The sequence below is a fragment of the Chrysemys picta genome, chromosome 5 (assembly GCF_011386835.1).
Source record: "Chrysemys picta bellii isolate R12L10 chromosome 5, ASM1138683v2, whole genome shotgun sequence".
Taxonomy (NCBI): Eukaryota; Metazoa; Chordata; order Testudines; family Emydidae; genus Chrysemys; species Chrysemys picta.
The window spans coordinates 42,619,000-42,642,057 of record NC_088795.1 but is presented as its reverse complement, the minus strand read 5'-3'; the positions used below and the strand labels follow the sequence as shown (position 1 = coordinate 42,642,057).

Sequence of the window (23,058 nt, the reverse complement as noted above, 5' to 3'; positions counted from 1 at the left end):
GAGACTGGTACTGGTGTAGTACTCAAGATGTGAAATGATGAGCATTTGGACTAGATAGAGAGAATCTTGTGACACTAAACCTGTTTACAGAGTAGTTCAGCATATTGAAAAGTTCGGATTTTCACTTTGTCTCCTGCATTGCCCATAGGCATTTGTACATAGTGATTACATTTAAAGCCTTAACTTCCCAAGACCCTCACTGACTTCAGTAAGACTTGGATTGACTGGTCGTCTCTGTATATCCCTTAGTGTCTCAGATGATTTTTCCACAAGTTGGACCATTGACAAACTCATTGTCTCCATAGGAAATGTAGTTTCTCACTTAGAGATGTTTATTACAAGTACTTGGTTAGTAGCACAAGAAAAATGTCCCTGACACATGGATATTTTAATACAGCAAGTTTACTATTTTCCAACCATATACCTCAACTGCTTACCACTATTACGTGACTCTCTTTATTCAGATTGTGTTGATTAAGCAGTATCACCCCCTTGATTTTCAGATCCAAGGGAGATTTTGCAAGCCTGGCACTTAGCAAACATTTTTTTAACATGTCTGAAACAGAGATCATTGAGCAAATTTGTAGTTAAAAATCAACATATCTGATCTTTTTACTTGTGAAGGCATGTGTTTGATACAAAAATCAGAGTTGGTAAAATGAGCATCTCATGGCCATCTTTTCCAAAATGATTGTTCAGTGATAATCACACTCTAAATCTTAGTTAACACAAAATGCATGCAAGAGGGTTCTATTGTCTTTCATGCTTTCAGATGGATTTTTCTACCACAGATGGGGTGAATGGATGTTTTGCACAGAAGTACTAGTTCCTCTTCTATTTTGCCAGGGTCTGGTCTACATCTAAAACTTAGGTCGACCTAGCTATGTCACTCAGGGCTGTGAAAAATTTCACAGCCTGTGCGATGTAGTTAGGTCAACCTAACCCCCACAGTTGATGCAGCTACACCAACAGAAGAATTCTTCCATCAGCCTTCTCGAAAGGCAGGTGGATTTACTAAAGAACAGGAAAAACCTCTTCCCTCGCTCTAGTGTCTATACTATAGCAGCATAGCTGTAGTGTGTTGCTGTAGCATTTGTAGTGTAGACATACCCAAGAAAGATTGTGGGTCAGTTTGGAATCTTTGAGTGGTCTCTTTCATATGCATAGGATTTGACTCACTTCTATTGCTTCATTTTGGAGTATGATGTATTGGCTACCTGGGCACTGATCTTGCCCCTGCAGAAGGCCCCAGGTGTGGTGCAGTTGGTGGGGTTCTGCTGTGTAGGACAATGAGGGGAGACAGGATTTGCTGAACCCACACAGGCCCAAATGCTCTGCATTCTACAAATCTCAGCTCTCTGGGGGCTCCTGGTATGTATCTACATAGCAGCTAGAGAGGGAGTGGCCTGGGGGAAGAGACAGGCTGACACCAGTGCATCTATTACTAGCAGAACAGAGGTGCAGGAGTGACTTATCTACGGCTCCACAGCATGGGAAGACTATTCAGCCCTCCCCATTCCGAAGTAATCCATTTTTGGTCTGAAGAACCAGATTTAGCCCTCTAAAAGAAATACAGATATTTACATGGTTCTATGTTACTATTATACATACAGTAAAAAATCAAGGATTAAAAACATAATACTGACATGGCATAGTAATGAATCCTCTAGCTCCACATCAGAGAAATGCTCCCCTCTCTCCAATCAACTGGTTACAATATTTTATTTAAGCTTACTTCTATAAGTAAAGCATCTTGACTATTAATCATAGAAATGAACATATTCATCCTTTTCTCTTTGGAGGTCAAAGCAGGTTCATAGCATACCCTAAAACATTTCCATTGTTTTTGTTTCCACTGAATGCAAGGAAAATATGGCGTTGACTTCATTAAATAAAAGAATAAAATAAAAGCAGAAGTAATTTTCATAAGTTAGATGTACAGATTTCACAGCTCAGAAATAAGGATGTCAAACGTGTCCAGCTTGTACAGCCCTCCTACACAGAAACCACAAGGTCTCAATGATAAGTCACTGAAACCACAGCATTCAGCTTTTTGTCCACAACTACCATTACCAAATGGGCGTTCTTGCTTGCAGTGCGGTGTCTGATCACACAATCGTTTTTCCAAGGTTCGCTTAAAATGCTGAACTGTGAAAAAAAGAAAACCTCATTATGCAAAGCAACTACCCTGTATAGCTTTTTAATTTTTTTTTAAATATATATGTGCACACACCTTAAAAGGATCAGTGCAGAAGATCTTAAAAGAAGCCATTTTCCAGGGATGCCACACAGGATTTGTCATATAAAGGAGGGTACATTTGGATGTCCTTTAACCACCTTCAGGATGTTACCTTAACTGCCCAAAGCAAAGAAACAGGGCTTGAATACACATAAAATTTGTGCCACTTTAACTATACGAGTATAGGTAAGTGGTACAACCCCCATAGTGTGAGTGAAGTTATTGGTATAAAGGTGCATTATACAGCCACTCCTATATGGGACATGGAATAACTCTACTGGTATAAGGCATATTTTTACTGGTATAACTGTGTCCACACTAGTGCTTTTGCTAGTATAACTACATTGGTTAAAAAAAATAATCACACCTGTAACCAACAAAGTTATCCCAGTAAAATTTCAAGTATAATGGGGAGATAGGCCTCTGAGTTATGGCATTTCTGTACCTTCTTTCTTAAAGAAATTGTATCAGGTCAAATTTGGCCCCAAATTTAAGTTTAGTAAAAAGTTAGGGGCCTGATTCCGCTCTCATTTGCAGTTAAATACCATTGGGACTAAGTCACTCCTGATTTACACCAGCATGAGAAGACAATTGAGCCAGAGATTTTATAAAACCCAAGACACAATAGAAATGTTGCCATGGTTTTTAAAATTCCAGCATAAAGTTTTTTTTAAATTTAACCTCCAGTGTTTACAATCTAAAGACAGCATCACCATTCTAATGCATGAGAACAAGAAAGTGATTCCAACTAGGACTAAAAGTGAAGTTCATTAATCATGCAAAAAACATAATAGTCAAAAAGTAAATTAGATTTTAAAAAATAGTTTAATTTTAAATAATCTATAAGGTATTTGTAAAAAAGCAGTATGGACAATGATCTTCGGCCAAAACCCATTAAAGTCAATGGAAAGATTCCCAGATTTCAATGGACACTGGATCAGGCCCTATATAAGGATTGCCTGTCACTCTTGAATCTAAAATTTCATGGTATTTCTTGGTTTCAGGTTTTTAACATAGAAGTCATTTTCTTGTAAATGTAGTTTCTTTCTGTCAGTGAATAAAACAAAGGAGACCCTCTTGTAATTCTGACCCACTCTGTTCACCATACATGCCTTAGTAAGAAAAGAACATTTCTTCTACCAACTGTATCTAAACCAGATTTCTTGTTGTGTTCTTACTTTACACCACACTGAGTTTCATTCCAGTATACTGTCATTACTCTTTACAACATACATCATACGGACTCTGAATGGAGTCTTCAGTATGTGTGTATTATTCAAAGAGAACTCTTAGGTAGCCGGAAGATAGTATGTTGTTCAGGGTAGCTTGAATGATGACAGGTCTACTTCATGAGAAAGGCTGAAGATCTCCAGAACAATGAAAATACCCCAAGTACAATAGTCCATGAGCAAGTAATCCTTTCAGTATGGAGGAAGGAGGGGCTCCTCTTTATCAATTATCTCCCCATCAGTCCCAATCCCATTATTTGGGGACTGGCCAAATTCCAGTTTCCACAATTATATTCTGTTTCCATAAAGTTTCCCATAGAAGTGTTATAGTGTTCTTCACTTCCTGTCCTAAAATGCTATATTACACTTCACAAGTGGCTGCACTTTAATGGTGGTGAAAGTTATTACTAAAGTACTAAGTGTTTGATATTTTACGGAACACACAGTAAAACTTGGTTCTTGCACTATAAAGGTTATAACCTGACAAATATACCATATGGGAACACAGTTCAAGAATGAGAAAGTTCAAAAATATTATTGATGAAGAGATCAATATGAGACTGCTTCATGAAATAAGCAAATTTTAACAGATCTGTAGAGAGAAAGGGGAAAGCTACAGGTCATCCAGGAAGCATGAGGCTGTTCCAAGACTTAGGACTTGTCTATACAGGGACACTCAGCAAAATTAATCTGAATTAACTTTTAAAGTGGGTTAGTAGTTAAACTGTATTCAGAATTAAAGTGGCCTTAAATCAGTTTAGTTTAATTAACTTTAGGGTATGTCTACACTATGAAATTAGGTCGAATTTATAGAAGCCGGTTTTATAGAAATCGGTTGTATACAGCCGATTGTGTGTGTCCCCACATAAAATGCTTTAAGTGCTCAAGTCGGCGGACCGCGTCCACAGTACCGAGGCTAGCGTCAACTTCCGGAGCATTGCACTATGGGTAGCTATCCCACAGTTCCCACAGTCTCCGCCGCCCATTGGAATTCTGGGTTGAGATCCCAATGCCTGAATGATGCAAAACAGTGTCGCGGGGGGTTCTGGGTACATGTCGTCAGGCCCCTCCCCCTCCGTCAGAGCACCGGCAGACAATGGATTCGCGCCTTTTTACCTGGGTTACCTGTGCAGACAACATACCACGGCAAGCATGGAGCCCGCTCAGATCAGCTCACTGTTACCATATGTCATCTGGGTGCCGGTAGACGTGGTACTGCATTGCTACACAGCAGTAGCAGCTAACTGCCTTTTGGTGGTAGATGGTGCAGCATGACTGGTAGCCCTGGGGCTGGCAGCCGTAAGGCTGCATTGCACCAGCCCCTTGCCTTTTGGTAGAAGATGGTATATTGCGACTGGTATCCGTCTCATCGTACTGCAGTGGCTGTCAATCATGGGCACCTGGGCAGACATGCAACTGTCTCGATGATGATGGCTATCAGTCGTAGTATGCTATTTTCTGCCAATCGCCCAGTATTGTCTGCTAAGCACCCAGAAGAGGCCGAGGGCGATCTGGGTGCTGGCAGACGTGAAGCTGGCAGATGTGGAGCTGCATTGCTACATAGCAGCAGCCCCTTGCCTTTTGGTAGAAGATGGTATATTATGATTGATATCCATCATCGTCATACTGCAGTGGCTATCAGTCATGCTGCACCGTCGGCTGCCAGCTTAAGATGTAAAAAATAGATTTGTTCTGTATTCATTTGCTTCCCCTCCCTCCGTGAAATCAACGGCCTGCTAAACCCAGGGTTTTGAGTTTAATCTTTGGGGGGACCATTCTGTGTGACAGTTGTTTGTGTTTCTCCCTGATGCACAGCCACCTTTCTTGATTTTAATTCCCTGTACCTGTACGCCATGTCGTCTCTTGGCCCTCCCTCCCTCCTTCCCCAGAAGTGGGCTAAACAGGAATAAGGCATTCTTGTTCTGGAATAATAGTGTCTACACATGGAGTTGTTCAGGAATAGCATTGTGCTTTAAATTAATACCCCCTTTTAATCTGAATTCACTTTTAAGTGTAGACAAACCCTAAAGAGTGGCATAAAATTAGGTGCAAAGCCAAGTGGTTGAAAAGGAGACAAAGTGAACAGCTAGGAGAGAAGGTGTGGATGCATACAGAGGTGGTGGAGGACGAAATGAAAGAAAAGTAGTGAGAATTTTGAAGATGCCCATGGTATGTAGCTTATCTACCAATGCTCAGTCCTGCAAATGCACATGGGAGTAGGCCCATTAACTTCAGTGGAACTAATCTTGTGAATAGCTATGCATGTGCATATTGGGCCCAAAATATGTAGCATACTCTGAACTCTTGGGGTATAAGATATTTTATAAATGTAAGCTACTAATACTACTAATTGCTGCAGCTGTGTTCTTTCTTATTGACAAGAAACCAAATATAAACAAAATATAAAGTCATACTGCACACCTCTGCTAAACAGATAAATACTAGGATAATCAAGTTGGACACAAACCAAACATTCATCACAAAATTGGGAAGTGTCCATGTGGCTTTATGTTCATATGACATCTTCACAAGGTCTGCTCTTACCAAAGATAACAAAATAAATTAAAAGGATTGTGATCTAGGCAAGTTCAGAATTATGTAGACCGTGCTGTAAAACAATGTTTTTACTTGCACAGGGAGCTATTTTTTACATATGGCATAGAATCATAGAAGATTAGGGTTGGAAGAGACCTCAGGAGGTCATTTAGTCCAACCCCCTGCTCAAAGCAGGACCAATCCCAACTAAATCATCCCAGCCAGGGCTTTGTCAAGACGGGCCTTAAAAATCTCTAAGGATGGAGATTCCACCACCTCCTTAGGTAACCCATTCCAGTGCTTCACCACCCTCTTAGTGAAATAGTTTTTCCTAATATCCAATCTAGACCTGCGCCATGGCAACTTGAAGCCATTGCTTCTTGTTCTGTCATCTGCCACCACTGAGAACAGCTGAGCTCCATCCTCTTTGGAACCCTGCTTCAGGTAGTTGAAGGCTGCTATGATATCCCCCCTCACTCTTCTCTTCTGCAGACTAAATAAGCCCAGTTCCCTCAGCCTCTCCTCGTAAGTCATGTGTCCCAACCCCCTAATCATATTTGTTGCCCTCCACTGGACTCTCTTAAATTTGTCCACATCCTTTCTGTAGTGGGGGGCCCAAAATTGGACACAATGCTCCAGATGTGGCCTCACCAATGCCAAATAGAGAGGAATAATCACTTCCTTCGATCTGCTGGCAATGCTCCTACTAATGCAGCCCAATGTGCCATTAGCGTTCTTGGCAACAAGGGCACACTATTGACTCATATCCAGCTTCTCATCCACTGAAATCCCCAAGTCCTTTTCTGCAGTACTGCTGCTTAGCCAGTCGGTCCCAATCCTCTAATTTGTCTAGGTCACTCTGGACCCTATCCCTATCCTCCAGCGTATCTACCTCTCCCCCACAGCTTAGTGTCATCTGCGAACTTGCTTAGGGTGCATCCATCCCATCATCCAGTTAATGAAGATGTTGTATAATACCGGCCCCAGTACTGACCCCTGGGGCACTCCACTTGATACCAGCTGCCAACTAGACATCGAGCCATTGATCACTACCCACTGAGCCCGACGATCTAGCAAGCTTTCTATCCATCTTATAGTCCATTAATCCAATCCATACTTTTTTAACTTGCCGGCAAGAATACTATGGGAGACTGTATCAAAAGCTTTGCTAAAGTCAAGGTATATCACGTCCACCGCTTTCCCCATATCCACAGAACCAATTATCTTACCATAGAAGGCATTCAGGTTGGTCAGGCATGACTTGCCCTTGGTCAATCCACGTTCACTGTTCCTGATCACCTTCCTCTCCTCCAAGTGCTTCAAAATGGATTCCTTGAGGACCTGCTCCAGGATTTTTCCAGAGACTGAGGTCATGTTACTGTTATTTTTACATTGCCTATTTTTGGCATTAAAGTTTAGTGGCATTGTATCTAAAGCCTAACTGCAATGGAGAACAACAGATTATTAGGTAAACTTAAACGATGTTCATCAGTGCAAGTGTAAGATATTTATTTTCAAATATGGCAAGAGAGAGAATGTTTAACTCAATGCAAAAGTTCCCACAATCAGTCTTGGTACAAGTTCAGCCTGTGTTCATGTGGTTTGTTAGAACTTTTTTATGCCCACAAAGGGCCAGCCTTAAAGCTGACTGAAATCAATAGGAGTCTGACTTTAGTAGGCTTTAGAGACCATGCCTTAATTGTCTATGTTGCAATGAAACCTGACTGTGAAAGCTGAGTGGGTACAAATCTAAATCTTTTTCAACTTCAGGACCTGCAACTTAGTTGTGTTGTCTGACTTACTGTATTAAAGAAAAGCCATCTTCAAGTTTGAATTGCTTCCATGCACGAGTAGTGTTTCAGTATTAGTTCCCACACAGTGTAGAATTTTTTCTAGGCTGCTGCTTGGGGAGTTTTTCCTACCTGAGCCTGATGCATTTGGGTAAATCTCATGGTGGAAGTTGCATCGTATTTTGCCTTGATCCTGGATTGGTCAAGTCTTTTCTGGATTAAGAGGGGCAGCTGAGGTCACTTTTCAGTTGGTTCTTCAGATGGAGAAGAGAAGACCAGAGCATGCATAGCTTCCTCAGCATTGGCAACCCTGCAGACAGGCAGTTCCACTTGCAAATCTTGGAGACTGACTGCCCAGATGTTGGACCAGATTCACCAGTACACTCTGGGTTCTTTGTGCCAATCTGGTGAGGCAACGCAGCCATAAACCTTGCTTAATTCACTAGTAAAACTTCTATAAATTCTTTGCAACAGCAGTGTGGTGGAAAGCAGGCTATACCAATAAATATGGCCCACTGGCTTTACTTTATTAAAACCATACCTGTGATTAAACAGATTAGGAAGTGGGCAGTTGGAATGCAGATCTACACCGAGGATACTACCAATGATTGCAGAGAGATTTCTTGTCAGATCCTGAAACTGATGAATATGCTGAAATGGTGACTGTAAATAAAGGAGCTGAAGAGGAAGAGCTTATGTGGACTGAAGTAAAGAGATAATAGACTTTATGCAGAGGAGGAACAATAGGCTTCCATACACCATGATGGCTGCGGACATGAAGCTCCCACATTACAATTGTTTCCCATTGTAGTACACACAAAGTGCTCATGCTGTACAAACTGGTGGGACTGGCAAATAAAGAATACACAGCAAGCATGAAATGGGGTAGTAGTAATTCTGACACTGGCCTCCATTCAAGCCATTGGCAGCATTCGAATGCTGCAGTGAGAGGCACAGCATGGCTAAATCACACCTCAACATAATCATCATCAGCATCCCTTTGCAACCGGAGCATTTCTGAAAATTCTAAAGAATCTTTGGACTCAACATTCCATCGGCTGTCAAACCACTTCCATGTAAGTGACCACACACCCCAAACATAATTTCCAACACAACATGGGCTGCTGGTTAATTCTTATTTAAACTTAAGCCTGAATATTAGGGCACAGTGTTGAGTCTTAATTCGCAATCTTAGTTTGACAGTTAACTGACGAGTTTTACATGTGAAGTGTGGGCAGGAGCTCCTAGGTAGAGCACCCCCACACCTAAAATAAAAGAAGGGGAGGGGGGATTTGGCTAAAACTAAATTTTTAGTAGGAAAACATTTCGATTTTTCAATGGGAAAAGTAGGTGGGGGGAGTAAAAGAGAAGAGTGAGAATTCAACTGGAAAAAACCCTGATTTCCCCTCCCCCAATACTTCTTTCCTTCTTTCAGTGGGGCAAATAGCATGGGGAATGGGGAGCGGGGAGAAAGAAAACAAGGGAAAGGAGAGGGAAACAATTAAAACCATAAAAACTGAAAAACTTTTGCCCCCCGTGGAGCTGTGAAATTGACAAGACAGTTAACATCCGACGTAAGAAATGCAGCATCTATGCAGACACTGCATCACTCTACACTGACATAAGCCCTATGCCTCTCGTTGAGGTGGAGTTATTATGTCAGTATAATAGGGCACTTACATCAGTGGGAGCAAGGCTGTAGCGTAGACACTGACATAGTTGGGTCAACATAAGCAGCCTTATGTCGACCTAGCTCTGAAGTGTAGACCACTTGTGTGTGTGAAAATATACAGTATAGGAAGTCTAAGATGTTTCAATCTAATTATACGTGACACAAGAGAGCAATAAACAGTGAGGGAAAAGGAGTGAGAAGGTGGAGGTCCTGACATGTGCACACCTGGCATGGGTTCACTGGAAAAAAGTGTTTTTAGATTAGTTTTTTCCTGTTTTTGCTGGCCCCCACACTTCCCACTAACAGCCCCACTTTGAGCTGTTTCAACCAGAAGTTCCCTAGTTATCCCTACCCCAGTAATATTTCTTCTCCCTGGTCCAAATAGTAAAACCCCCTTCCCTATAGAAAAAACAAGACTACAGAATAGACAGTTGGCAATGTCATGGGAACACCTGCAATCCTGTGTTATGGCTCCTGCTGCCTCTGCTGCTCTCTCCTCCTGAGGAAAACAGGCAGACCTTAGGAGCATGGTGGATGTTCCTGCCCCACCTAATGCAGAGATGTAGGAAAGAGTCTTATTTTTTTCAGACTCTATTTACATTCAGTTGAAACACAGACTCCTGGCACCACATTGTTAATAAAAGACTTGATAAAGACCAGAATATTTTTCCAGTTGACATAATTGTTGCCTCTAGGAAATCAAAAACTGTATGCTTTGGCATGTACATGCATTTTTAGGGACACTGTGAAGATTAATTCTTGAGAACCTAATTTGTCCTGAATAGAGACCTTAGTGTGTCTGTTTTCAAAACAGCTACAGTTGGAATTTATCTAGGTTCTTATATGCCCTCCAGCATTGTAGTACCTTAGCATCTCCTGTAGATAATGAATTTTTCCCACACACAGTCCTACGAGGCAGGGATATAAAGTAATCTGTTTTACAGGTTGGGAGAACTGAGGCAAAGAATGATCATAACTTGTCCAAGCTTACACAGGAGGCCCGTGGCAAAACGAAAAATTGAACCCTGATTGCCTACATCCCAATCCAATGCCTTAACATAAGACTATTATTCCTGTAGTCTGTATAGTTTTGCATTGCTGTATGTACTATGTTAATTTCTCAATACTTATATCACCACATTTCCCAGTTACATTTATTCTACATTTTAAATTTAATATCATTCCAAATTAGGAACTTGGTTTTCCTTATTTTTACATTTTCTTTTGGGCTTTCTTTTCAAAATTACTTTGAGTGACTCAAAGTTAAAAAAAAAACAAAACACAAAAACAAAAACCACCAATACCCACAGTGACAAAAACAAAAGATAGAGAAAGTGGTAGTAAGAAAATAGTAGACTGAACTTTTGCAAATGTTAAATATTTTAAAGACCATTGTTTTCTTGGTCTCTTTGTTACACAGTAGTTCTTCTGCCCCAGTCTCCCACTTTGAAACACAGTACCCTCTCCTCACTTTTTCCCCAACCCCTTGTGGTATAGATGAAACACCACAGAATTCTTTGAAAGCAACTCTGTACATTTGCAGTTGTAACTGGTTGAACCGTATCTAACCCAGCAATGACTAAGCTATAGGAAAAGCCTTTTCAGTTATAATGTAAAGGAAAATGTGGGTGGGGGAACTGGGCCTTCTGGGTCTAACTAATTTAAAATTTGGATAGTAAGTGACAGTCATCAAGAGGAAAGAGGAAGACAACTCTCATCAGCCATGGATCTGAGGTTTTTCAGAATTCCATTGTCTGGCAGTTCCCCCTGTCCCTGACTGGTGATGTAATTCTAGAGAGAGTGCAATTATTTGACTCAGCATGTTCCTAAGCCACAAGAAAAAGAAGTGACGTACATAAAAAGCACAGTACTTGCTCTTATCAGATGAGAAGGACACCAAGGAGTTTTCCTCGCTGTATGAACACAAGGGAAGTTCTTTGTCCTTGCTTATTTTTTTTTCACTTGCTACGTGTGCCATTTTTCAAATGACCAAAATGTATTGCTGACCATGTCCCTTAACATAAAATAGACTCCACTCCAGAGAAATGGCATGAGACAGTTAGCTGCTCCATTGCCAAATATATATTACTTAGCTTCCCATTCTTGTTATTCAGCATGCATCACAGCTGTTTTAAGTGATCATAGATTACAGTTAGAAATGGGCTGGGCTGAGATACCCATCCAAACACGATACCCACAATATCCTCGAACTACCCCACTGGACCAGCGAACTACTAGTGAAGTCTGTCATTTTTTTATTGCCCATGGGTTAGGCTATACATCTGCTATTACACATAGTTGAGTTTCATTGTAATAAACTATGTGCTTACCACTATCAGCTGTCACATAAATAATCTTTAATCTATATACCTTTTTCTCTTTACATCATGAAGGACCTCCTGTAAGGTGATGCGATACCAAAAGGTTCACTAGACCTAAAACAACATACATATTGGCTAGCAGACCGTCACTGGACTTTTCAGCCATATCTCCATTCTGCAAGCTCATTAAATACACCTAAATTTAAAGGGATGAGCATAATATAATATCCCCATTAAAATGTAAAGTTTATAAATGCTCAACCACCCTTGAAATTATTTTGAACAAAAAGAGTTAATTTTAAATCACTCACAACACCCCTGAATTTGGATCGGAGTGCCTGATGCTGCCTTATTGTATAGTGATTATTTGTTAACTTCCTGTGAACAGACTGTCTGAACCACCCGGATATGGTTAATTTTTGAAATCTGTTAATTATGTGATCTTGGTCAGGTCACTTTATTGTTTTATTACTCAGATTGTACCTCTAGAAATGTCATAGCATTAGGACCCAATCGTCAAGTGAACAGGCATGGGATTAGGCCTCTGGTCTCTCTCAGAAAATATCCAAGCATATTAATTCTGATAATTGCTACATGCCAGTCAGAGATGGTCAGGAGGTGGGTAAAACCCTCATCCTAATCTCAATACACTCCTAGGTTTGAAAGCCAAACAACCCATCTCAAAGTTTAATTCATTTCGAACCTCTAGGGATTCATTCAATAGTAAGAGCCAAAATCATCCACATGGAATAAAAGAAAAAAACTTTAACATTCAATGTACACAATAAGTCCATCAACAACAAAAACTACTTGTAAGTTCACTTCTTGCCTGGCTCCAAGTTCAGTCTTAACTGGCATCTATAGGAAGCAGAGTTCAGCATAAACATGAAACAATGTTCAATCTTAAAAGACAGTAAGCAGCAGCTAGCGTGTTGCATTGAGACTCACAGTTCCTGAGCCTGTCTTCTGATTGGCATGTTTAACAGAATACTTCAGAAATTTCTTCACTAACTGTACCAAATATTATTTCCACAGCGAATGAGAGGGGAGAATGGAAGAGTGTACAGCACTCCAGCATCTTGGATGTTGTTGATTCTTTTACTGACTATTATGCTATGCTAAATAACCTCACTGTTGAAACAGCCATTGCTGAGATCTCATTAGGGCTGCATAAACGCATTATAAGACCCTAGATAGCAAGGGATGTTTTACCTTGTTTCCTTTAGTGAGAATTTCTATCAGAAAAATGTTGTTTTAGTAAAATATTTTCATTGTTATAGCTTGCACTGGTAAGGATTTGTTTTGTTTGTTTTTTGGTTCTGTTTTTGAAAGTTTGAGCAAATTCCACTTGCCCATTCCAAGGTGTATGTAGATTTAAAAGCACTAATTTGAGCCTGATCCAAGGTTTATTGAAGTCAATAGCAATCTTTCCATCATTTTCCAAAGGCTTTGAATCACAGCCTTTGTACATGCATAACTCAAAAAGGACTGAATTATCAAGCTGAAGTTGAAACTTTCCAGATGGCTACTCCTCACTGCAAAAGAAAATTTAAAATAATTGAGTTATACGCAATTAAAAATCAATTTTGCCCATGTTTAGTATGGCATTACCACTAAATTTAGACTTCTTATACTATTTATGGGATTATGGAATACCATAATCACAATGTTTGTTAGCTAAATAGGTGTGGGTTTCTACTACTTTTCTATTGTAAAACCTCTGGACACAGCCATGTGGGGCTTTACAGATCACAAGCAACAACTGGAATTGCATCCAGAAACATACTGGTGGACAATGCTATATCTGATGCACCCATGTAATACACTTATTTTATTGTGCAGAGCAACAAAAATAAGTGGACAGTCACATTCTGCATTAGCTGAACGTTCTGAGAGGTCTTTAAGTGTAGCTCCGTACAGAGCACATTGCAGTAATACAACTGCATGGAAAACTGACATGGTTATATATGACAAACCAGACGAAGATTTAAAAAAAACATTCTTTGCTACTGTTATCTATGAATTCTGGACCAGCTGATGAGGCAAGCAGACCTCCAGGTTGTGGCCTACCCTGAAAAAAAAACACCCAACAGAAGGCGTCTTTTCTGAAGGTTCATTCTACCCCCATCCCAGCAGCATCACCTATGTCTGGCCTGAGATCCAACACACTTTGATCCAAATTGCTATCTCAGCCAGGCACTGGGAGAACAAAGAAACTGCATATCTGATCCATTAAAAAGGAAACACCTAAGTATCATCTGCATATTGATAGTACTAACTGGTCTCGCCATCTCCCACCACAAACACATTGAACAACTGAGGTGGCAAAACAGAACCTTGTAGAATTCCACATGAGAGCTATGCGGTAGATTAAAAAACAGCCCAATATTTTAAAATGTTGCCTGCTAGATCATTCTGCAAAATATTTTTTTACCTTTTTTCTTTTTTTTGTTTGTTTTTTTGTTTAGTTTTGGTTTTGCAATTTCTTTGTTATGCCAATTTTAATTGACCATCTCACCCATTGGGTAGGACTTGGTCAAAATAAAAAATATATTTTTAAAATGTTCCTTTCTGAAAATTTCCAAATTTCAAAACAGTTAAATTTTGTTTGAAAAAAATACAGAAAATTAAAAATCAAAACTATAAAAAACAAAGGTATACAATGTTTTTGAATTTGCCAGTGTGTCAGTGAATTTTTTTCTATTTTTCACCAGCTCTATGCCAACAGTTCAAAAAGAATCACCATGAATATTTGACCTGCGTGTGTGTGTGTGTGTGTGTGTGTGTGTGTGTGTGTATAGGTGAGATCTATACACACACACTTTGTACAGTTTTGTCAAACTGGAGTCAAGGTTGAGTACATATTATTAAGTGAAGGATAAAAATGTTACAGCAATTTTGTAATTATCCCAAAACAATTGCTACAGACCCAGGAAATGCAAAGATTAAGATTCAATTCAAAAGCCCAGATAACCTTAACTCTGCCCTTTAGTAATGCCATACAATTATAACCGCTGCATAATAGTGTTTTCATTCCAGATTTAACTGATTTTCAGACACTAGCATTTTTTCTCCTCTTTATGGTGTCACTCTTGGGAACAATGGGTGTGAAGCAAATCTGTTCTCAGAGCAGATGGTGATCCCCTATGTGGTGGCCCAACTACAGGCCTAGTACAGCATTTGCAATGTATAAGGGAACCCCTGTGTACACAGATAACTCCACTGAAGTCAATGGAGTTCCACACAGGCGTAGCAGTCTGTCTACACACTGTCCATTATAGGATCTGGGCCCTATGGCAGGCAGTGGCTATTTTGAAAGAAAGCATATTTGACAAGGACACATTTAGCTTCATTCCCTTTGAAAACAATGGGTGATTACAGTCATTTAGAAAGAGGGCAGTTCTTCGAATTCTGTATATCAGAACATTATTCATCAGCCTCTGCTGAAGAAGAAACTCTCACTTATGGAGAATAAAAAACACCCAAACATTAATCCTAAATAAATTTCAAATGAAGTCAGTTCACTAGATTGCAGTGAATTTTCACTATATGAGAAGTCTGCCTTATTCCATAATTAAGGTCATTCGGGGGATGGGGTGGGGGAGAGAGAACATGGTCTAACACAGAGTGCTAAATTTCTTAAAAGATCCTCATTTTAATTTATTTTAAGTCAAACTAATTAACCTATTTACTTGTAAATGATCAGAAAATTCATTCTGTAGTCAAATAATAAGTACTATAATATCCTTCATACACAACAAATTGGTTGCTTTAAGTGCAAAACTAAACTCGACTATGGAACCATGACCTGTATTCCCATAATATAGTTGAATGTGTTTAACCACCACGGCTGCTGTGGTGCTGTTGTCCAACAGTGGCATATTAGGCCCTGATCCTGCAATATACTCCATGTCGGTGGACCTTGGATTTCAATAGGGCTCTGCACAGGTGTAAGGGTCTACCTGCCTGGAGCTCATTGCAGGATCAGGGACTTATGCTGTGCATCATAGCACAGTGGATATATTTTCTAGGCTGTATCATAATTAAAACATTTGGCAGTGCTCATGAAGTTAATATAATAATGTAGCATACTTCAGCTAGTTCAGATGTTGAATGAACTGATACTTTCAGCCACAGAAACCAAGCCATGCCTCCTTATTTTGAAAATGCCAAAATAATCAAAATAATTCTGAAAAGATGGTATTCCACAAAAAACAGAGGAAACTAACAATGTTTGCAGGAATTAAAAAGAAGCTAGGGTAAATGTCTGTGTGTGTGCATATATATATATATATATATATTTTTTTTTTTTTTTAAAAGAGTCATGAAGAGAAGTAAGTGTTGCCACTTTACTCATTACTATAGTGCTACTACAAACATGCATTTGTGCGATGGGACAGGTAAGATGCTATATGAAACAGAAAAAATGCAGCATCTTTGTTTATTTAGGCTTGTGGTTTCTAAGTACCTATTATTTACTGTGTTCATTTCTTGACTCAAAGTGAAAATGGGAATTCACCTTTTCTCTCTCTTTTTTTCCTGTCCAATGTGCAGATGGGGCATATTTTTATTCACTCCATCAATCCCTGCCCCCTACGCACTAACTCACACACATACACCTAGCCAGTGGAAAAGAAAAAAGGGTTACTCATTAATCCATTCTACAAAGCTTTCCAAACTGAAATGGGTGGGTTTACATCTTCAGTAAGGATCAATAAATAGGTAGGTATGCAGCGTACCTGAGCACAGTTAAAGTGTAGTGTACTTCTTGGATAGCATCAACTCTACTCTGGGCATATTTTAAAACTAAACCCATCAATATGGAGAGGATGATCATTTTCTGTCTATTTTTCTTCTGTTCCAGTATGCTGCTGAGTGCAGCTGCACCAACAAAGTTAAGATACAAGGAGCTTGTAAAGACAGTCATTGAGTTGAAAAAAATAGTGAAAGTTAAGGTAAGCACAGTATTTGTGGCAATATAAAAAAATCTGTCTATAAAATGTTCTCAGTATGTATTGTTGAGAATAAACCTAATGGGAGAGATTATTATTAGATACTAAAAATTCTAATGTAATTTTTTATTCTAGGATGTTGAACATCCGAATACGCCAGAGGACTTTGAGGTAAGACTGCTTTAACATATCCTTCTAAATATACTGAATTTATTTTAAATAGGTTTATTCTCTTTAAAAGTGACAACTGCATTTTTTCTGACACATATGAGTTGGTACTCTTAATCGTAGATTTGAAACTATTCTTAACACTAGATTTAAAAAAAACCAGAAAATACTTTAAATAGAAGTTGCTTCTTATTTCTGTTTTAAATATTAGATTAATATTACAGTATGCTTTAGTACTGTATTATTATTACTAATATAATATGTATATTTCTAAAGCACCCATTGCCATAGTATCTAAATGTATTCCTTTTACTTGAAATTTAGTCCTGGTACCAGATATTCACACAGCTGCTTGATAATCAATACTACTCTTCAAGGACTCAATCCTGTGAAGATGCTGTACACCTTCAATTTACAATCGACTGCACTGGGAATTGAAGGTTCTCGGCACCTTGCAGAATCACGCACTTAATGAAAAACTACTAACTGAAATGAAGTAACAAAAGTGGAAATACAGGCCCTTGCAGCCCTTTCTCACGAGTAGTCCTACTGGCTTCTGTGAGACTACTCATGTTTAAATCATCATTTGAGGACTTTACTAACTCAGCCAGAGATTAGGGGGTTTCTTACAGGAGTGGGTGGGTGAGGTTCTCTGGCTTGCTTTGTGCAGGAGGTCAGACTAGATGATCACGATGTTCCCTTCTGACCTTAAAGTCTATGAGTATATGAGGAAGGACTACATTACCAGGCAAATAGAGATAAAATTATTACAGTCTATTGGACCAAATTTTCTTTATATTGTGCCTCGCATTAAAACAACAAGAATAAGTCATTGTAAATTCTCATTTCAGGATGTATATTTATATTATTCAGTTCCATGAACTATTATTATACATAAGAATAACATTTAAATAAGTCAGAGAATGTCTGCACCCCGTGAAAAGTATCTCACTGCAGGATGTGTAGTAAAGTTAAATGTAAGGAACAAAATAACGAAGTCCACACACTTCAAAAGTTTAGAAGGTGAATGAGTTCCACTTGTGCTTTCTTCTGACATTCACCAATGCAGAACTAAGTTCTAGACCTAACATGTACTTATTTAATATAACACTTAGCTATAGCATCAGCTGCTTTAGCTTTAACTGCAATATACAGATTTGAGCAACAGCAAATACTTGAGAAAACTTAAAACAATTTTTCTGACTAGTATACAAAGATTATTATTAGGCATGGTGATTCATCAAAGCATGCGTATATTGTAATGCAATTTTTTCAGCTTTTTAAACTTACTGCAGAACAAAAGAGAGGAAAAACTCACCTTGTTTTGCACTGTTTTGGCTACACTCCTCATGGTCTTTACTTAGCTTCTTTTTGTTACTTTCCAGAAAAGAAAACAAATGTTATAAGCATGCATGACCCACACAGACCTACTCTATGTCACTGCTGGGAATACATGCAATGCAAAATCCCACGACATTCAAATTGTTGGGGATTTTTTAAATGTCTACATTTTCATGTCAAAGTGAAAATAATTGGATGATTAGCTATCGTTTCACTGAGATAAACTTGCCACTATCCCAGAAATGAAGCGACTATAGCTAGTGACTAACTGCTTAATCATAACTTTTTCAAAACAACATTGTCAGGCGAGCTCAGGAAGAGAGATAGTGGTTCACTTACAACTCAAAGTACAGTTCTAGGGTCTGATCCTGCGAGGGCTGAACACATCCTTTGATTTCATTAAGAGCTCAGCATTTCTCAGAACACATTAAACTTATCACTGCTGCAATCCCTTAGTGCACTGATAAAGGGCTTAAAAGCAATCATACTTCACGGTCAGTAGTTCTCAATTGCTAACGATTGCACTGGGTGTTTGTAGCAATGAAAATGGTCTCTGTTACCAGTGTTAAATTTGTGTGGATCGAATTACAAACTTTTCCAACAGGTTAGCCATGAAATCAAATGTGACAAAGTCAGGGCTAGTTTAAATGTGTGCAATTACCCTGAAATCAGTGAAACTGTATGTGCTTATCCCAGGGCTAAATTTGGTCCTGTATATACCGGAAGAAGATTGCCTTACACATGACCCAAAAGTCAGTGGTTTGTCACTGTTGGTTTTGACTTCCTTGGAGCTTCCTGTGAGTGGACTGAGTGTTAGCCCCAATGCAACCCCACACAATTCCTTGTGTGTTCACCAGTTCACAGTAGCGGGTGAGGGCAAGTTTAAGAAATAAGACAACATCAACAAAGAGAAGGAAATATACTGAAATTGATAATCTTAAGGCAAAATGAGTTCAACTGCAAAGAGGAATGTAGTCAGGTCCTTAGCTAGTAATAATAGACATAACTTTACTGAAACCAATGGCACTACGCTGATTTGCGCTAGCTGAGACTCTGGCACCACGGTTCCTAGCTCAGGAAGTGAAGGTTCTTCAGGGTAAACAGCAACATTATTTTGAGTCAGACGTAAAATACCCTTTACCCATTGCTGTAAATTACTTCTGATATGGCAACTGTGCACGTCTGCCTACCCGCTCTCAGATGTCACCAGCTTCCCATGACTTTGGGGCAAACTTTAACATCTATCAATCAATATTCTTAGCTGTGCATGAATAGTCTACATGCAGAATCCTTGTGTTTATTTGACTGTTAGCCAACCTACAGATAATTGTTAAGTCAGCAAAAAAAAAAAAAAAAAAAAAAAAGCTGTGCCTATATGAGAAATGCTGGTTTCTCAGCTCATCACAGATGAGACAGAAAATGTTTTCAGTTTCAGCTGGAAAATTGAGCTCTTTAAAATGAATGTTTTTTTTTTCCAGTAAGTTAGACTGGTTACAGTAAAAAGCTTGAGACAAACATGAATGTGTGGTTTTTAAGGAAAATATAATGCTATATCTGACTGACACAAAGGGTTTCTGTAAAAAAATTTCTGTAAGAAATACACAGTGAGAACATCATCTGGTCCTTGCACAAGAAGCAAATTGCATTGACACTTTATATACCGGATGAGACTGAGTTTGGGTAGCAGTTGGTATGCAAAACAAAGATGACGGTTTTATCTCCTCCTTGATGTGCATAATCAGCATTTCTGAGAGTTTTTTTCTTTGGAAAGTGCAAAGCAGGTTAGAAATTGGCTACAGTAAACAATGCTGCTCTCTCTCCATTGAGTAGTTAGTTTCAGTAGTAGTTTCCACAGCTATGCATAGGAAGGAAAATGACCACTGCACAGGATGGGAGATTCTGGATGGGTCAAAGTGTCATGCTGCCGGTATTAATAAAATTAACATACCATAGCAATATGAATGGGGGGAAAATAGGCAACTTTTGCTCTGGGTATAAGAAGTGCAAATAGGAAAATTTATGTCATGAGACCAAAGCATAAAGAAGAATGAGATAATTCTCAGAGTAGATACAATTGTTGCTTGATTATCTGTCCTATGGTTTAAGGTGCACCTGAGTTTAAAGCTGAAATAACAGCACTGTGATTTAATAGGATGAAGTGAATCGGGGAGCCAGAATTCCCTGAGTTCTTATCCCATCTTTGCCCCTAACTCCCAGCATTGCCCTTAAGCAATGCACTTAATATCTCCATCTTCATTCCTTCATCTGTTTAATAGGGATACTTAAGATTTGTACAGTGCTCTGAAAAGATAAAGCCCTATGTAAGTTCTAAGTATTATTAAATGTGATGTTAGAAGTGGCATGGAGGATCAAAATGCATATTTATATATACAAAACAAGAGATTTCAGTAGGATATTCATTATTTATGAGAAGAAAACATTTCTACTTATGTATGTCAAAAAACCACTAGATGTAGCAAGAGTCATTTCTGGATTAAATTCTTGTTTGTCAATGTGTTGATTAATGGCCAAAGAGAGATTTTATGAGTTATCTATTTTAAAAATATCTGTTTAAAATTTGTCAAGGGGCAGCTAGAGTAAGGGGTACAGGCTCTTTTATAGTGGATGTGTATAAATCAAAATAAATAAACTTTAAACAAAAACATGAGTTAGATTTCATTGATTTGTTGGAATGAGAGAACTATGCATGTGGAATCATAGAAAAACCCAAGCAAATGTAAAAAAGTGTTAGTTTACTTTCTAGAAATATTTGGCAGTAATTTAATTACTTTCAATGTTTCTCTTCCAGAGTAAATGCCTCTCTTCTGCTTTCAACTGCTTCCAGAATGCAAGTTTACACTTAGAACCAGCAAACAGCCAATCATCTCGTAATTTTGAGGTCATGATTACGAGGTTGAGGAGACCGATTATTATAGACACAATTACTGACATGGTAGGATTGTTTGACATGTTCGCTAACTTAATAATTGCACCATATTTTGCATAGTTTATTATGTCCTAACTGTAAAGCTTGGTGGAAGTACAGATTCTTCTTTAAGTTTTACTAAGAGTTCAAGATGTAAATATACTTAGTGCTTCTTTCTAACATCACACTCATTCTGGTTCTACTAATCAACTGTTCACATATAACTAAATAATGGGAAATGTGTAATATGGAGGTCAGGTTGTCTCCTGATTAGTGTAAGGGAATAGGAATCAATGGATGTGGGTACTTCTTCTGACTGCCATTGGTTTACTTTGTTACTACCTAATCTTTCTATACTCAGTTTTCCCATCCGTTAAAAGAAGATAACACTACTTACACATTTTTAGTTCATCACATATTTTTCATTCAATGATCTCAAATTATTATGTTATGATACACTTTTCAAATGCCGCATGTCTGATAAGAAGCCCTTTTCTTTGTCTTCCAGAATTGTTCTCCATGTGAATCTTATGCTAAAGAAGCCCCCAGACAATTTTTGGATAGCTTTCTATCACTGCTACAGGAGGTAATTAACATTCATTTTTCATTATAAGTTTCTGGCATTTTGTCTTTCATTTTGCCTAAGTGTTTTTAAAAAATTGTAATATCCATTATTTTACATCATTTTAAACAATATGTTGTTTTCACAGCGAATCAGAAACCTTCACATTTAGGACACAATGGATATGAAGACTACTGGACATCCACTATTTAAAGCAGACACTATATTATGTAAGACAACAATGAAAATGTAAATATTGTGTATTGAACATTATGATGTGTTGTATGTTGGGTACATTAGTGATGGACCTTCCTCAAAATGTTTAGATGAGCTGGAGAGTTATTCAGAGCTTATCTGAACATCCCCTCATGCTGGAAATTAGACTCAAAATTTCCCAGGAAAAGGTTCTCTCATGAGATTTCAAGTATTCCCCAATTTTAGCTGGTTTAGAAATACCACAAGAGTAGCCTTGTTTTTGTTTCTTATTCCAAATGAAATAAACAGACTTACTTGAATCTTTAAAAAAAAAAAAAAAAAAAAAAAGCAAAGAAGAAAAGCTAATTAGAATTTCTGAAATTGCAAAAGAGTGATTATGATTTTATCTGGACCAATTTGTTTATCTTCATCATCACACACGCACAATTTTATTTATGGGTATTTGGAGCATTTTGCTAGTCAACTACTGAAAAATATTCTGTTTTTTACTTTTATCAAAAGTACATGTTGAAATATTTATGTTGTATAGAGACTAATATTTTGATATTCATTATTTTAAAATTACTGGAAATACATTTACAACCCAAACTGTATAAAATGGCCCCAATCCTTTTCCCTACTGAAGTCAATCAGGGTGTTGCCATTGACTTTAAAGTGAGCTGGATTGAGCCTTACATTTTAAGAAGCAAAAATCTATCAAGGTAAAATAGTGGGCAAGTAGATTTTGTCCCTGGGGTGGTAAATTTTATGACAGTTTTGCAAGGCTGCTCTAGAGAAGCAATATTCACCAGAATGTCATAAGCTAATTAGTGATGCCTGTCTGCAATGAAATACGATTTGTTTTTGTTATGTGAAAGAATGTATGGGATGGTAAGCACTGTACCTGTATATGCTTTGGATGAGTTGCTCCATTTTTCAAATTAAGTAGCCAAGCAGACTTAGTGTGACACTGTAGTTATATTTAAATTGTACTTAATTTATTATAAAACATTTAAAAGGATATATTTTACCATGTTAAGATCCTTTTAAAAAAATCTTAGTAAACTATAATAAAGGACACTTTAAAAAATTAAATATTTTAACACCATGAAGAATTAATAAGCTACA

The 23,058-nt window shown here is 38.3% G+C and overlaps 1 long non-coding RNA gene across 1 annotated transcript; it reads right to left on the bottom strand.

Moving 5' to 3' along the window:
* Positions 1–313: 313 nt before the first annotated feature.
* LOC122174673 (uncharacterized) lies at positions 314–19,608 on the bottom strand. Its single transcript, XR_006176808.2, has 3 exons — positions 18,225–19,608; positions 2,234–2,356; positions 314–2,148 (listed from the first exon to the last, which is right to left on the bottom strand). It is a non-coding gene; the product is annotated as an uncharacterized LOC122174673 (long non-coding RNA).
* Between the last annotated feature and the right edge of the window lie 3,450 nt (positions 19,609–23,058).